This window comes from Chiloscyllium plagiosum, unplaced genomic scaffold, assembly GCF_037043375.1.
Source record: "Chiloscyllium plagiosum isolate Xiang-an unplaced genomic scaffold, Cpla_swu_hap1 HiC_scaffold_19, whole genome shotgun sequence".
NCBI classification, from domain to species: Eukaryota; Metazoa; Chordata; class Chondrichthyes; order Orectolobiformes; family Hemiscylliidae; genus Chiloscyllium; species Chiloscyllium plagiosum.
In genome coordinates this window covers 68,075,617-68,093,137 of record NW_028270157.1, presented here as the reverse complement: position 1 = coordinate 68,093,137, position 17,521 = coordinate 68,075,617, and the positions used below count along the sequence as shown (strand labels likewise).

Below are 17,521 nucleotides of genomic sequence, written 5' to 3'. Positions count from 1 at the left end.
TGCAATTCTGGTCTCCTTCCTATCGGAAAGATATAGTGAAACCTGAAAGAGTTCAGAAAAGATTTACAAGGATGTTGCCAGGGTTGGAGGATTTAAGTTATAGGGAGAGGCTGAACAGGGTGGGGCTGTTTTCCCAGGAGTGTCGGAGGCTGAGGGGTGACCTTACAGAGGTTTACAAAATTATGAGGGGAATGGATAGGGTAAATAGGCAATGTCTTTTCCCTGGGGTTGGGGAGTCCAGAACTAGAGAGCATAGGTTTAGGATGAGAGGGGAGAGATATAAAAAAGACTGACAGGGCAACTTTTTCACACAGAGGGTGGTATATGTATGGAATGAGCTGCCAGAGGAAGTGATGGAGCTGAAAATGTGTTGCTGGAAAAGCGCAGCAGGTCAGGCAGCATCCAAGGAGCAGGAGGATCGACGTTTTGGGCATGAGCCCTTCTTCAGGAATCAGAGGAAGTGGTGGAGGCTGGTACAATTGCAACATTTAAAAGGCATTTGGATGGGTATATGAATAGGAAGGGTTTGGAGGGTGCTGGCAGGTGGGACTAGATTGGGTTGGGTTATCTGGTCAGCATGGATGGGTTGGACCGAAAGGTCTGTTTCCATGCTGTACATCTCTATGACTGTGTAACCTGATTTACTTATGTAAGATATGATCTGTTTGGTTAGCATATAAAACAGCATGATGGCTCACAATGTGTGGGACCCAGGTTCAATTCCACACTTGGGCGACTGTCTGTGTGGAGTTTGCACATTCTCCCTGTGTCTATGTGGGTCCCCCCCATGCTCTGGTTTCCTGCCACAGTCCAAACTTGTGCAGGTTAGGTGGATGAGCCATGGGAAATGCAGGGAGAGGGTGGCTCTGGGTGGTATGCCCTTTGGAGGTGGAAAAGCACAGCATGTGAGAAATAGCAAAGCCAACATTTTGTGCCAAGCGTTGTGGACTAAAACATCGACCTTCCTGCTCCTCAGACGCTGTGCTTTTCCAGCTTCACATCTGTTGACTGTTTACTTCCAGCATCTGCAGTCCTGACTGTCTCTTTAGAGGGTTGGTGTGAAGTCGATGGACTGAATGGCCTGCTTCCACACTGTGGGCATTCTACGAAAAGTGCGTAAACACGTACCACGGGCTTCAAGAGCAGCTTCTCCCTCACAGTCACCAGGCCGATGAGTGCACCTCTCGCACATCGACGCTGATCATTGCCCCTGCACCTTCTGGGACTCGGCCATCTGTTCTGCCAGGAGAAAGTGAGGGCTGCAGATGCTGGAGATCAGAGCTGAAAATGTGTTGCTGGAAAAGCGCAGCAGGTCAGACAGCATCCAGGGAACAGGAGAATCGACGTTTCGGGCATGAGCCCTTCTTCAGGAATCTGTTCTGCCAGCCCTGATGCACTTGTGTGAGGGCTGGACAGCACACCTCGCTGCACCTCGGTTACCGGAGACAGCAAGAAATCAGATCAAAGCCCAGCCGTGCTGGGGCTGGTGATCCTGATCCTGAGCGGTGGTAGTGCACACTCCAGGTTTTGCAGCCGTTACCTCAGCTGTTGTGGCTGTGATAGGCCAGTGTATCAGATTAAGGCATTCCACCTCAGCTGATGTGTGCTCCATTCTGTGTCCAACTGCGGAGTTGCTGCTACCATCAAAGGAAGCTCCTTTCTCTTTCTCTGTGTCTCTCCCTAACACCCCCCCTCCATCTGGGAGACAAAGATCCCTTTGCCTTAGGAAGGGGGGAGGTGTTGTTAGAGAGAGCGTTTTGTTTAATTGTGTTTGAGAGAGAAAGAAGAGAAGAGAAGAGAGAGAGAGAAAGAGCCGGCTTCTTGTTTCTCTCTCTCTCTCCCCACCCACCCCCCCATCTCGGTGGTGGCTCTCAGCTGCCCCCCTTTCTCTTGTTGCCTGGACCGGGAGCTGGAGGCTGCCTCCTGGTCTATGTGAGGGTGGCCAGATCTCCGGCTCCCGCTGGATTCTCGCGTCTGGAGCTGGTACTCGATCCCACAGAGAGAGAGAGAGGGAGAGGGGGGTAAGTGAGCGTCTTCCGATCCGCGGCTCTCTCATTGCTAGGGGACGGGCCCGGCGCTAGCTCTCTGTCCCCCCTCCTCCCCTCACCACCAAGTGCGGCCCCGCGTCTCTCTCCCATTGTACACAGATTTTTTTTAGTGTTTGTTGTTGTGTGTGTGTGTGTGTGTTTTTTTAAAATATATAATAAAGCTCGGGAGAGATTCTTCTGGAAACACGTTTTTGTCAAAATAAAAGGGGATTTTTGTCCTCTGTGTGTGAGAGAGATGGGGATGGAGGAGAGGAGAGGGGGATTGTGAGAGGAAAGGAGGGAGAGAGAGAAGAGGGAGTGGACAGGGGAAAGGAGAGAAGGAGCGTGCAGGGAGAGAGAGTGGAGGGGAGTGAGAGATGTGAGCCGCAGCTGTTCACGTTATATATTAATGGTCTGGATGAAGGGACTGGGGGCATTCTAGCGAAGTTTGCCAATGATACAAAGTTAGGTGGGCAGGCAGGTAGTACTGAGGAAGTGGGGAGGCTGCGGGAGGATCTAGACAGTTTGGGAGAGTGGTCCAGGAAATGGCTGATGGAATTCAATGTGAGCAAATGCGAGGTCTTGCACTTTGGAAAAAAGAATACAGGCATGGACCACTTTCTAAACGGTGAGAAAATTCATAAAGCCAAAGTACAGAGGGATCTGGGAGTGCTAGTCGAGGATTCTCTAAAGGTAAACATGCAGGTTGAATCCGTGATTAAGAAAGCGAATGCAATGTTGTCATTTATCTCAAGAGGGTTGGAATATAAAAGCACCGTTGTGCTACTGAGACTTTATAAAGCTCTGGTTAGGCCCCATTTGGAGTACTGTGTCCAGTTTTGGTCCCCACACCTCAGGAAGGACATACTGGCACTGGAGCGTGTCCAGCGGAGATTCACACGGATGATCCCTGGAATGGTAGGTCTAACATACGAGGAACGGCTGAGGATCCTGGGATTGTATTCATTGGCGTTTAGAAGATTAAGGGGAGATCTAATAGAAACTTGCAAGATAATAAATGGCTTGGAAAGGGTGGATGCTAGGAAATTGTTTCCGTTAGGCGAGGAGAATAGGACCCGTGGACACAGTCTTAGAATTAGAGGGGGTAAATTCAGAACAGAAATGTGGAGACATTTCTTCAGCCAGAGAGTGGTGGGCCTGTGGAATTCATTGCGGCAGAGTGCAGTGGAGGCTGGGACGCTAAATGTCTTCAAGGCCGAGATTGATAAATTCTTGATGTCACAAGGAATTAAGGGCTACGGGGAGAATGCGGGTAAGTGGAGTTGAAATGTTCATCAGCCATGATTGAATGGTGGAGTGGACTCGATGGGCCGAATGGCCTTACTTCCACTCCTATGTCTTATGGTCTTATGGTGAGAGTGGAGGGGAAGAGGACTGTGTAGGGAAAGGAGGAGATTGGAGGAGAGTGAGTGGGAGTGGAGAGGGGACAGGAGGGGTGAGCAGGGTGAAGGGAGGGATTGGGGACAGAGTGGAGGGAGAGTGTCGGGGAGGAGAGCAGGGTATGTGGGAGTGGGGAAGGAAGAGCAGGGAGTGGAGGAGTGGGAGGGAAGAATGAATGGAAGGAAAGGAGGGGATTGAATGGAGTTGATCACATTGTGGCTGGGGGGGGTGCAGTTAACACTGGAGCACAGGGGATTGAAGGTTATTGATGGAAAGAGTCAGAGGGGAGGTAAGGGGCAATTTTTTCACCCCTTAATTTTCCTGGAACACTGTTCTGATTTAGGATACACTGCTTGAGTATTGCCTGAAACAGCTTTAGTTGTAACTTTTGAGAGTGGGATGGGAGCATGCTTGAGAATGGAGCATTTGAGGGGTATGGGTGGAGAGAGATTTGAGGTGGAAAGGAGTGGGGTTAAACTCTTCCATAATGCCGGAGAGCTGGGCTGAATCTTTCTGCGTGTGTGTGTGTGATGCTCAGAGTACAGCAGCAGGTCTTTATAAAGAGTACTTTTGGTAATGTTGATCTATGAGAGCTAGGCTGTTTTATGAAGGCTGGAAGCCTTGGAACATTGCTAAATGCCATGTGTCGGAGTGGCTCCCTAAACTGGACTGGCCTAAAAGCTAGTGAGTTATCAAGCTGTTGTTCCTGACCCCTTCCTCCATCAACACCCCAACTCCGACTTACCTCCACAACCTCAACTTTGCCACGTTAGTTGTTATCGGGATCTCATTCTTAGCTGGAAGATACACCATGGTCAGAAATTGCATTTATCCAGCTGTATATGTTAGTAATTGCATTTCTCCGCCTCTCTATGTTGGGGTGGGTAATCTGTGCCAGGGTCATTGGGGAACTATACTGGCATGGCCTGACATGAATTGCTGTCTTAGTGGATCTGATGGTGCAAAAAGTGACTTTTATGTTTTGTAACAGAAACATACGACCATGTGCTTGTTGTTTTGTGAAAATGGCCAGACCTGATTGACCTACCTGACCAGAAACACTGCAGTTCAGTGACCTGCTCCACAACATCCGTGTTGCCAGTGTTCAGGGCACAGACTGAGAATTCTATTTGGGATCTGGGAATCCCATCTGATTTGGGACCTGTCTTGCTTTTGCTTTGTTTTTTTTTAATTAGGTGCTTGTCACTATTTCCTGCACTAAAGCCACTGGTTCCTGCAGTCAAAATAAATAATAGCTTAAACTTCTAAGTACTTTAAATCCTCAACACTGAAGGAAAACTTGCTTTAAGCATGCTAGCTTTACCTACATTGTTGTGGATAAGTGTTTTATCCACGGTCTACTAAAAATAGAGGTACTTTTCTGCCAGATTTATCATATTTTAGCTTTGACACACAAATAATGTGGAGAGCTGGTATTTTTAAGTTCCAGCGAGTTCCCTTTGTATCAAAGCATTGCTGGCAAATCAGGAGCCTAGTATATACAAAATGGAATGCCCAAAACATAAGTATTCCTAACAATTCGCATCATAAGTATGATTGTCTTTGAACCTTGTAGCAATTAGAGATCTGCTTGTATAAGGAATGACAACTGGCTTCTTGAAGGAAAGCCGAGAAAAGATACAGGCTAATCTTTCGGCTATAGCTGTTGTGGTTGGGTATCACTGGGTTGCGAGATGTTTATAGGGCAACTTCTTCAGTGGTAGCAAGTTCTTTTTGTCAGGCTTTTAGCTTTTTACATCGTCAACCATCACCAAGTGTTGTCCAATGTGTGGATCCGCTAACAACTTGGGCAAATACACCTAGAGGTGGGTGGAATCAAGAGGAGTGGGTTTGGTAGGATTGAAATCATTATTTGTTAATGAACCTATTCAAACATTTTGTAACGTACCTAGGAGGTTACATAACATGACGACAGGTGGGATTGATAGAGGTACCACTGCATCGCAAGACCTTTGTAAATCTGGGATGTTTATGGTTTTGGGTTATCATTCAGAATCATTTTATTTCTTTAAGGATGCATATTTATGCTAACAAGATTGTGATGTCAACTGTGAGGGCTCATTGGTCGGTAGGTCTGACATAATTAGTACCAGTAAAGATCTAGGTAAAGGTTCTGTTAGCAGACATTTCACTTGACCTTGGAGCCGGGGAGGTAAAATAGACAATATTTAGTTGATTGACTTGCCCAACTTCTGGTTCTGATGAAGTCGACGGAGCCTGTCGGTTGGTTTACACGTAAGATGATCCTCCAGTAACCATTCTTAATTCTGCCCACTGCCTGACCGTTCAAACGTGGGTATCATTATAATCTGAGCCTTGTCCCACTTCAGTGCAAATGTATTTTCGGCCCGGAATGATGATGGTAGCTGAGCTCACAGCACCCTAATGCAGGACGCTGTGGTTAGTTATAGCACCTGATATTTGTCTGGTATTAGCCTCCCCTTTGTACAGGCCATGCATCAGACCCATGCCTGCCTGTTCTGATGCCCTTCAGAATGTCAGCAGTTTGCAAGATGAAGCAGTTTTTCGGGAGAACTGAATGTCTAGAAGCGATTCACAGCCAGGAAAGTACTCTAAGTTTGGGAATGTAGCAACCAGGAAACTTGGCAAAACTCCACGTTGCAATGTGATCACTGTGTTTGTTTCCTCTCTCTCTCTAGTGTTTGGTGAGTGACCATTATTGGTCAGGGTCAACTTCTCTGGTTGTCTTTGAACTAATTCCACAGCACCTTTTTTATATCCACCTGACTACAGTTGGTTTCAGCTTCTCTTTTGAAATCAAGCACCTTTGATAGAGTGCAGCACTATGTTAGTAGTGCACTCAAGTGGTCAGTTGATTTTTTTTTTCTTTCAGTTCAAGTGCTGACGTAGGACTAACCCTAATGCTAACCATTGTAATTCAGAGGCGAGTGAGACTTAATGTCTGGGGAGTTGGGTGAGCTCTGAGACGTTTATTTCTCTACACAAGTTAATGTCACACTCACGTAGTTGATACGTGATACGAACAGTTTCAAAAAAAAACTTGCATTCTTTTCTGATTTGTACTGCAGACTATCGTTGTTCTAAACTAGACAAGTGATCACTTGAGCTGTTTTAAGCCATGGCTAAGACTCGGAAAGGGAGTTTTGTGGAGGATTGGTATTGTTTATAATTGAAGATTGATCCACCTTTTTTACATTCAGGACATTTTTAGCCACAAGTTACGCAAAGACGTAAAATGGTCATTTTGCATCTCTCGTGGGCGACGAGGGACAATAAATGTTCTTCATATATAATTCTTTCTATTTCCTATTCATTTTCTTGTTTATATTTTCATCTGGTTTGATTTATTCTGTCTGTGCCTGTCACATTTCCAATGGACTTTGCTTTATAGTGCTCAGTGAATCCTGCTGTTCCCACCACAAAAACCCACGCACACTCTCGGCTCCAACGTTAATCCGACACTTTGACCTGTTGGGTGGCTGCAAGAGTCTGCACAGCAGAATGCCAAAAGAGCAATGGTGTCATCCTTGTTTCATTGGTCAATATTTCTGCCCCCAACCACATGACTAAAGCAAGTTATCTGATCGCTAGTGAATTGCCATCTGTAGGTTCTTGTGTGCAGATTGCCATGCAACAGAAAGCCAAATCCTTCTTTCCTAAGGGAAAGCAAGAGGAACATTTACCATTGGCAACAATGTCTGCACACTCTCTCTTGAAGCTGCCTTCTTGTGATTAGGGCATATAACATGGCACTTTTGTGTCTTCTACCTCAGTTGGTGTAGGTTTTACCTGTAACTGGCTGCTTTTTTGCAAATTGCTGGTTCTTAAATGTTGAATTAGAACTGTAACCCATGTTGCAACCTGATTTGGCAGAGCACAATACTCAATTAGCCTCCAATCTTCCACATAATCCACCTTGATGTGGAAGAATATTTCTCACAGAATCGACATTTAGAGTGAGAGCGGGAGTAAGGAGCTGTGTTTGGCTGACTGCTTTTGCGTTTGAAAGCAGAAATCTCCTGAGGATAAACTTCTTTGCACAGTGGGTTTGAATTTCTGTTGGGCGTGGGTTTCTGGGTCCTCTATTGTTGACGATATTTAAGGCTGAGATTAATATTTTTTTTCTCAGATCCCGGTATTCTGTGACCGGTGAGAGAGTCAGTCCAGACGATGGTCTGTGGGGTGGGGGAGGGTTTGGTTATGTATAGCTGAGCTGCAATACAAAGTAATCCTGAGATATAACCTATGCCTCGAGTGCTATAGTGCATGTTGTCACGTGATAACATCTGGGTACTTGGTCTGTTTGCACATGGAACCTTAAAAGGGATGTCACACCAAAGGTCATAACACAGCAGTGAACAGGAGAGCAGGTCAAAGGGGCTGAATGGTCTACTTCTGCTCTTATTACTTGCCTTGTGACCAGATGTGTAGTTGGACTTGAATAAAAATATTCTGCTATAAAGAATGGAGAGGCTTGGTCCATGGGATTGTTGTGAAATTGAACAGTATGAGCAGAAAGTACTGAGGCTGTATGTTCCCTTACCTTTCCTGCTGCATCCCAGACCCCTGAGGTCCTGATGTGTGGAATTGAAAGTCAGTGTGTGTTTACATGCGTATCAGCGAGTGCGGACCCTCTAGGTGGCTGCACAGTCTAGAGGGAGCATTGTTGTGGTTTATAATTGCAATAGCTACATTTGATCTTTATGTCGCTCGTTCGATTTTCTTTTGTTTTGTTCTATTTTTAGCAGTATGTCGAGGGCTCCCTTTGTGACTTGAATGGGTGAGAGAGTCTGATTTGGAAAGGGGGCTCCTTCCGATCTCCTGTCAGGCCTGAGTTAGCCAACGTTTCTCCTTTGCTAACCCCCCCCCCCCCCCCCCCCCCCCCCCCCCCCTTTTTTTAAAAAAAAAATACAGGCACACACTGCTTTACAATTGGCTTGGCTGGGTCTGGTGCTAATGAGGACTAATCAGCTATGGTTTCATCCCAGATCTGGTCACCTACCATGCTGCAGAGATGGACTTTGGATTGGGTGTAGCTGCTATAATGGCCCTGCCATTGCTCATTGTTAGGGCTTGTGTGTGGAGCCTTGGTTGATGTACTGTAGAGTGACCTGGTTCAAGTGGAAAGCCTGCTCCAGCATGCCGATGTCACTGGCAGGGGAGGAAGGAAAAAAGATTTCTTTTTTTTTTGTTCAATAACAAGGTCATGAAACACTGAGGCAAGGCGATTATTTTCAGTGCTCGCTCTTCTCTTGCTCAGACTTCTTTTTGATAAAACAGGCATCTAGGTTCGTTTAACTTGATGAGGAAAGTTGCCATTCTTCAAAAGGTGACAGTTCTTGATGTAGTGAAGAGGCCTATAACAGCTCCCTACCCTTGCTAGCGCTGTAATATATTTGCCGTTTGTCTTCCCAGTCCCTATCAGTTTTATATTGTTTCTCCGACGAGTAGATAAGACATGCTGCTTCGCCTGGTGAATGATTTGACAGGCCATCTCCTGTTTCAGTACGTGGTCAGTGTAATGTGCTGTAAGCTCTATAATTCCCACTCTGCTGGTGTTTATTCTTCTTTACAGCGTACAATGCCAAGAGGAGTTTCAGAAATCCTTAAAATTGTTTAGACATTTTAGAACGACTGGAGAGAGTCTCTCTCCAATGGCTGAATAGCCAATATGCAGAGGGCACTGGTAGTGTCAAGAGAGTAGTTTGGATTTTGAACGCACTGTCAGATCAGGAGGTAACAGCAAAATTCATGTTATTTTCTCCAAAAGGGAATTGAATGGATGCTTGAAGGACAGCGGTTCTGGGACTGGGATAAATGGATAGCTCTTTGAAAGGGGCTGGTATGGACACAAGCAGAATGGCCTCCCATGTACACAGCCAATGTTGTGATTTTCTGGGTCTCCTTGTTGCCCATTCCTTGAGGCACTGTGTTACTCAGTTTCACAGTCATACAGATGTACAGCACGAAAACAGACCCTTCAGTCCAGCTCTACCATGACGACCAGGTATCTTGCCCCATTTGCCCCATATCCCTCTAAACCCTTCCTATTCATATGCCCATCCAGGTGCCTTTTAAATGTTGTAATTGTACCAGCCTCCACCACTCCCCCTGGCAGCTCATTCCATACACTCACCAGCCTTTGTGTGGGGGAAAAAAAAATTCCACTTGGGTCTCTTTTTAAATCTTTTCCCCTCTTGCCTTAAACCTATGTCCTCTAGATTAGATTAGATTACTTACAGTGTGGAAACAGGCCCTTCGGCCCAACAAGTCCACACCGCCCCGCCGAAGCGCAACCCACCTACATTTACCCCTTACCTAACACTACGGGCAATTTAGCATGGACAATTCACCTGACCTGCACATCTTTGGACTGTGGGAGGAAACCGAAGCACCCGGAGGAAATCCACGCAGACACGGGGAGAACGTGCAAACTCCACACAGTCAGTCGCCTGAGGCGGGAATTGAACCCGGGTCTCTGGCGCTGTGAGGCAGCAGTGCTAACCACTGTGCCACCGTGCCGCTCTAGTTTTGGGGGGTGGGGGAAGAGAGAGAGGATAAACCTTAGCTATTATTCATATCCATGCCCTTCAGATTTTATAAACCTCTATAAGGTCACCCCCTCCGCCTCCGATGCTCCAGGGAGAACAGCCCTAGTCTATTCAGCCTCTCCCTGTAGCTCAAATCTTCCAACCCTGGTAACATCCTTGTAACTCTTTTCTGAGCCCTTTCAAGTTTCACAACATCCCTCCTATAACAGGGAGACCAGAAATGAACACAGTATTCCAAAAGTCGCCTCACCAATGTCCTGTACAGCTACAATATGACCTCCCAATTGCTATACTCAAAGTATTGACCAATAAAGGCAAGCATACCAAACACCACCTTCGCTATCCTGTCTACCTGGCATTCTACCTTCAAGTAATTGGCCGATCCTGTTTCAATCTGTGGGAATGGTAACATGGTGACTAAAATTGCTTAAGATTCTGGAGGAGTTCTGTCTCATAATAGCCCACCCTAGATGTGGCTGGCTGTTAGATAAAGTTAGGACAAGTCTGAATTTAATCTCCATCTCTTCCTTGTCTTATCTCCCCACACAGATTATTGGCAATGTCCAGTCAGCTGTTTATTATATTGTGAATCTCATCTGCTGTTTCTTAATGGATTTCTGCATTTTCCCAGCGATGGATGTTCAGTTAACTGGCCTACATTTCCTGCGTTCAGTCTCCCTTCAATCTATCAGGACTTGTTCAGAATGTTTAGCAGATTACAATTATTGGATCCAATCTCGATGCAGCTAGTTGTTTAAGAGCCTGTGATGCAGGCCAGTAAGATGTTTATAAAAGGTAGCTGGAGATGGGGACTTGAGCTGCACGTTGGCTATACTTAATTGAATGTTGAGGCATGTAATGACCTACTCTTGTTCCAAAGACCTGCCTCAGTTGTGATGCCCTGCAATCAAATAGCTCACGTGTAGAGTTGTACAGCATGGAACCAGACCTTTTTGGTCCAGCTAGTTCACACCGACCATAATCCCAAACTGAAGTAGTCCCACTTGCCTGCGCTTGGCCCATATCCCTCCCAGTCTTTCCTATTCATAAACTTCTTCTGAATGTTGTAACTCTACTTGCATCCACCACTTCCACATACAAACCATTCTGTTTTTCAAAAAAGTTGCCTCTCATGTCCTTTTTAAATCTTTCTCCTCTCACCTCAAAAATATGCCTCATAGTTTAGAACTCTCTGCTGTTTACCTCATGCCCCTCATGATTTTATAAACCTCTATTAGGTTGCCCTCAACCACCTAAGCTCCAGTGGAAAAAGACGCAGCCTTTTTTTTATATAACTCGAGCCCTCCATTCCCCTATACTTGGTACCTTAATTCACAAATGAAGTTAGCCCAATTGTTTAGTCCTGGATTGTCAAGTTTCTTGAGTTTTGTTGGAGCTGCCCCCATCCAGGCAAGTGGGGAGTATTCCATCACACTCCTGACTTGTGCCTTGTGGGCAGACTTTGGAGAGTCAGGAGATGAGTTACTCACTGCAAAATTAGTCTCTGATCTGGTCTTTAGCCACAGTTTGTATATGGCAAGTCCACGCCAATTGTATCCTCAATGTTGATAGTGAGAGTTTCAGGAATGGGAGTCCCATTGAGTGTCAGAATAGGTGTTAGGGTCTTATCAGCCAGACTTAGCACTGGTGTGAATATTGCACTTGTATACTGACTGTCTTGCTGCATGTGGATGTTGATTTGTAATAAGCAGGTCAGATCAAGGAGAACCAGTGGATGTCATTTATCTGGATTTGCAGAAGGCCTTTGACAAGGTGCCACACAGGAGGCTGCTAGGTAAGATAAGGGCCTGTGGTGTTGGAGGCAAGGTGTCTGGCAGAAAGCAGAGAGTGGGGATAAAAGGGTCCTTCTCATGATGGAAGCCAGTGGCTCATGGTATTCCGAGGAGAAAGTGAGGTCTGCAGATGCTGGAGATCAAAGTTGAAACTTTATTGCTGGAACAGCACAGCAGGTCAGGCAGCATCTAGGGAACAGGAGATTCGACGTTTCGGGCACAGGCCCTTCTTCCTGAAGAAGGGCCTGTGCCCGAAACGTCGAATCTCCTGTTCCCTGGATGCTGCCTGACCTGCTGTGCTGTTCCAGCAATAAAGTTTCAGCTCATGGTATTCCACAAGGGTCAGTATTGGGACCACAACTTTTCACTTTTATACATTAATGATCTGGATGAAGGAACTGAGGGCATTCTGGCTAAGTTTGCAGATGATAACAAAAATAGGTGGAGAGGTAGGTAATATTGAATAGGTAGGGAGGCTGCAGAAAGATTTAGGAGAAAGTGAGGACTGGAGATCAGATCCTTGATTCCTGAAGAAGGGCTCATGCCCGAAATGTCGATTCTCCTGCTCCTTGGATGCTGCCTGACCTGCTGCACTTTTCCAGCAATACATTTTCTGTGCAGAAAGATTTAGACAGGTTAGGAGACCAGGCAAAGAAGTGGCAGATGAAATACAATGTGGGGAAGTGTGAGGTCATGCTAGTTGATAGTCTCACTATCAACATTGAGGATACATTTGGTGGGAAGGATAGAGGCATGGGCTGTCTTCTAAATGGGGAGAAAATTCAGAAGTCTAAAGTCCAAAGAGGCTTGGAAGTCTTAGCCCAGGATTTTCTTAAGGTAAATTTGCAGGTTGAGTTGGTAACTAGGAAGGCAAATATGTTGTCATTCATTTCTAGAGGACTAGAATATAAAAGCAGGGATGTACTTCTAAACCTTTATAATTTTCTGGTCAGGTCACATTTAGAGTATTGTGAACAATTTTGGGCTCCATATCTCAGGAAGGGTGTATTGGGCTGTGGAGTGGAGTGAGGAATGTTTGAGGACTCTGGGTTTATACTCAATGAAGTTTAAAAGGATGAGGGGGGGGGGGGATCTGATTGAAACTTTCAGAATGTTGAATGGCCCGGACAGAGCGGATGTTGGGAAGATGTTTCCATTGGCGGGAGAAACCAGGACTTGAGGGCACCACCTTAGAGTAGAGGAAGACCTTTTTTTTAGAAGGGAGATAAGGAGCAACTTCTTTAGCCTGAGAGTGGTGAATCTGTGCAATTCATTTCCTAGAAGGCTGTGGAGGCTTGGTCATTGAATATGTTTAAGACTGAGATAGGGTCTTGATTGTTAAGAGGATCAAGGGTTACAGAGAGAAAGTGGAAAATGGGGTTGAGAAATTTATCAGCCATGATCAAATGGTGGAGCAGACTTGATGGGCCAAATAGCCCAATTTCTTCTTCTCTGGTCTTATGATTGCTTCAGTATCTGAGAACTCTCGAACGTGTGGCACGTTATGCAATCATCAACGAACACCACTACTTCTGACCTTTTACAGTATTTTATTGATGGAAGAACTGTGGATGGTTAGGAGAGCTGGCACTAAGATCATAACACAGGAGCAGAAGTAAGCCATTCAGCCCATCGAGTGCCCTGCTAGTCGAGGAGTTCACTGTTGGTCTGATTCTCAGCTGCACTTTCCCTGCTCCTTCTTTCCCCACATAACTCCTGATTAGACATTAAAAAACAGTCTGTCTCAATCTTGAATATTGTTAATGCTCCAGCCTTAATGACCCCCTCATTAAGTAAAGAATGCTGCCCCTCAGAGGACACCTCCTCCATCTCTGTCTTAAATGGGTGTCTCCTTACTATGAAATAATGCCCTGTTTTTCTAGTCTCTCCCACAACGTCTGTGCCCTCCAGATCTGTTGTGCCAACAATTGGGACCAGAGTAGAGACCCTAACTTCCCATCATCATGATGCATGCCTCACAATGACACCCTACCCAGTGCAGTGCCTCCCTATCCTATTGATGGCACTGTTAAACTGGAACAGAAAAGGCTAGGAGGACTCCATTATTTGATATTCTGGTGGGTGTCTAACTTCATTTGAGGTCAGGCATGAGCAGCGAGTGCTAGATAAAATACAAAAGGTGTGAGCAGGAGTTGGATGAGTTCATTTTATTAAGGGGGGGGAGGGAAAGAGGAGAGAGAGAGAGAGATGGGTAATTCTTGAGGGGGGAGAAAAAAACAAATTCAGAACTGGAATTCCGAACCGGTGTCACTGGACTGGAAACGTTAACCCTGCTTTCTCTCTCCACAGATGCTGCCAGATCTGCTGAGTTGCTCTCAGCAATTTTTGTTCATGTGAACAATATTTCTCCTTAGTTTAGGTGGCCTTTATAATTCCTGCTGAAACTGTGCCACCGATTTTTCAGCTTCCGAGAAGTGAGTCAACTTTTATTTCCTCTTAAAGTTGAATTATTGGGCACCCTCTGTAAGTAGGCCGTTCAGCCCATTAAATCTGCTCTGCTGTTCAGGGAGATTCTGATAACCTTCAGCTCCACTTTCCTGTCTTTCTCCCCCATGATCCTTGATTTCCCTTTACTGATAAAAACAAAACTCTGTCTGGCTCAGCCTTGAATGTACTCAGAATTCCCACCTCGACAGCACTCACTGATAGTGTGGAAACAGGCCCTTCAGCCCAATAAGTCCAAACTGACCCTCCGAAGAGTAACCCACCCAGATCCATTACCCTATCCCATTATTCTACATTTACCCCTGACCTAACCTACACATCCCTGAACACTATGGGCAATTTGGCCTGGCCAATCCACCCTAACCTACGCATCTTTGGATTGTGGGAGGAAACTGGAGCACCAAATCCATGCAGACATGGGGAGAATGTGCCAACTCCACGCAGACAGTTGCCTGAGGCTGGAATCTAACCTGGATTCCTGGCACTGTGCGGCAACAGCACTAACCACTAAGCCAGAGTTGTTTAGCCAAAGTTGTTTGTTTATTATTTCTCATGGTGCTCCCTTGAGATCTATCTGCACTTGTTGCTGGCTTTCCATACTGTTACTTCAACTGGAGTATGGCAAGCCTGAGGCACTGACATGCTGAAGAAAGACCTCTGTAGTTTAAGATGTAGATTTAGGATTTATTATACACTTTTCACTGTACTCCAGTACACGTGGCAATGCCATCATTCCTGGCACCATACAAAGGCACCTAGGTATGAAAATAAAGAAATAAGTTCATCGTGACAGTTCTTTTTAAGTACAAAGTAGCAAAGTGAAGAAATGAAGTTAGAAGTTAAACATTATGTCCTTTCTTAAGCCATGGGCCTGCAGTCGCTTTCCCTGTGAGGGCTCAATCTCTTGCCATCATTTCCCCCCCACCCCCTGTGCTGGACCAAATCCTACCTAGGCCTCCCCAGCTGCTTTGCTGCTGACTTCCACCTTGGCTCAAGCTGGGCCCCTTCGGGTTGTACGAAGCTCTCACAGATCAGTTCCCCCAAACCTTTGTCTCTGCTCTGCAGTTCCTACTTAAAAGGTTGAAAGTTTTGAGGTTAAAAGGGCAGCACGCAGCAAAGAGGCAATGAATTGTTGAAATTCCAGAAGGAAAGATTAAAGCAAAATCTGAAAATCCTCACTCTCTACCTCCCTGTTAGCACATTTACGGCACATTCCTGCGTGGCTAACAGTGATTAATGTAATTTGCTGCTTTTGGTATCTTACCTAGGAACATTAACACAGAGGCATTACTGAATTGGAGGAATTCTCTTTCCTCAGAATAACAGAATGAAAGGGGACTGAGGTTTGGCTGTGCTGAATAATTCTGCTGCAAACCACCTTTTGACAAGGAGGTGCATTAGCCACGGGAAATGCAGGGTTACAGCGAAAAGGTAGAGGGTTGGGTCTGAGTGGGAAGCTGTTCGGAGGGTCGGTGTGGACTCAGACGGCCGAATGGCCTATTTCCGCACTGTCTGGATTCTATAAACTGCTCATCAATAGAAAGCCAGAGGTGCATGCATGCTGTTTGTGTTCTCAATGCATACAGCATCCAGCAGATGTCGCTCTGTCGTGCTCAGCCACAAAGCATTTCTGGATTTATACATATTTTTTTTAGAAAAAGGTTGTTTCACAGTCCAAATTCTTCGAACTGTCTTAGTGTGTTTTCCAATGGTGCGTGGCGATAATGAACCGATGGTCAAGCTGGTGTGCATGGTGACAGGTCATGTGACAATCTTTTGGGAATACGTCCAACTAGAACTGGCACAAAGGTCAAGGCATTGGGGGTGGCGATTAGTCCTGGGAACTTTAACCTCACTAGGGCAGTCATGTGTGTGTCTTTTTAAATGTGTCAGACAGTTAACAGCAAGAGGAAAGCACGCTATGTACAAATTAATAATAGCACGCACGCAACTTCAGCTCCTGGTGGGCTTGTTTGGATTTTGACCTAATTTCCATTTGCTTTGCTAAATGAAACTTGCTGACGCATTGAAGGCACAGCATATGGAATCCTTAAGGTGAAACACAGTAGATTTTGTACTGGAAGGTGAATTTAAATTTGAACGCAGCACGTTATGAATCACTTGGCGGAGCAGCACTTTGAGAAAGTAGGTGGATTTTAATAAATGCATTTTCCCTAACTATTTAATCCAGGCAATACAGAGTCTGTGAAGCTGAATGCGCAAGTAGACGGGTGTGTAAAGAGTGAAGAGATGAACAAAAATAGATCAATTGCTCAAACTGCGGCGATTCCTGCTTCTCTTGAAAGCAGGATCTAGAAACACTCAGGGGAAAGCTTCCCCGGGGCTATGATGAAAGAATAACTGACAGATATTCTCCTAGTTTTGAAGCACGTTGAGTTGAGGAGTTCTCAGGCGTTCAGATCTGGTATTGATAATGGTAGTTGGGATATGGACTTCCGGGATCCCTTCTTGCTTTGTGTTCTCTAAGCGTGTGTCATCTGACTAGTCTAATCTTGACTGAAAGGTCTTTGAAATTCCACTGGGGGGGGGGGGGAATGAGATTTGCATACTGTGCCCTGTAGCCTTCATGGCAAATGGCACCAATACTGACCTGCACTCAGCAGATGACTTGCAGTGCAGCTGCCTCTAACTCCAAGACCTCTTGTGTTCCCTCTGGATGGCAGGGAGACCCTCAATAGTCAGGTTTTTCTTTCCCCCAAGTCCCTGGACTATCTTGTGCAAATGAGTGCGATGGGTCTTTGCAGTACGTTGCTGCAGGTTTAATACCGACGCCTGTACAATTCAAACACCCAGAAGCCTCGTTCTCGCTGACTTACCTTGGCTTCTGATTCCTTTGTTTCCCAAATTCAACTGCAACAACATTTCTAAATGCCCCCATTGCTCTGTCTCCTCCTCGGCTGTACAGTCTAAATTACTTAATGGATTGATACAGCAACTCAAACAGGATCTGTACACTTTGAGTATGTACTCCAAATGCATCGAGACAAATGAACCAGTTATAGAGTCATGGAGTCATACAGTATAGGAACATACCCTTCGGTTGGCATGGACTGGTCCGATCATGTTGCCTGCGCTTGGCCCATATCCTTCCAAATATTTCTTATTTACGTACTTATCTGAATGTCTTTTAAACGTTGTAACTGTACCTGCATCTACCAGTTCCTGTAGAAGTTCATGCCACACATGATGATGATTTTAAAAAAAAAACTGCCTCTCGTCTGTCTTAAATCTGTCTTTTCTCACCTTTTTAAAAAAAAAA

General features: G+C 45.6%; 1 protein-coding gene across 3 annotated transcripts in view; it reads left to right on the top strand.

The window, feature by feature from the left end:
* Positions 1–1,639: 1,639 nt before the first annotated feature.
* Positions 1,640–17,521, top strand: part of LOC122559472 (xylosyl- and glucuronyltransferase LARGE1) — a 513,835-nt gene continuing 497,953 nt past the window's right edge. Inside the window, exon 1 of one of the 3 annotated variants that reach the window (XM_087997513.1) lies at positions 1,640–2,021. The gene's annotated coding sequence lies outside the window, so the exon portion shown is untranslated. Of the gene's footprint in view, positions 2,022–16,158; positions 16,387–17,521 lie in introns of those variants that run through there. The other 2 variants (XM_087997515.1, XM_087997511.1) reach the window with 2 other exon arrangements.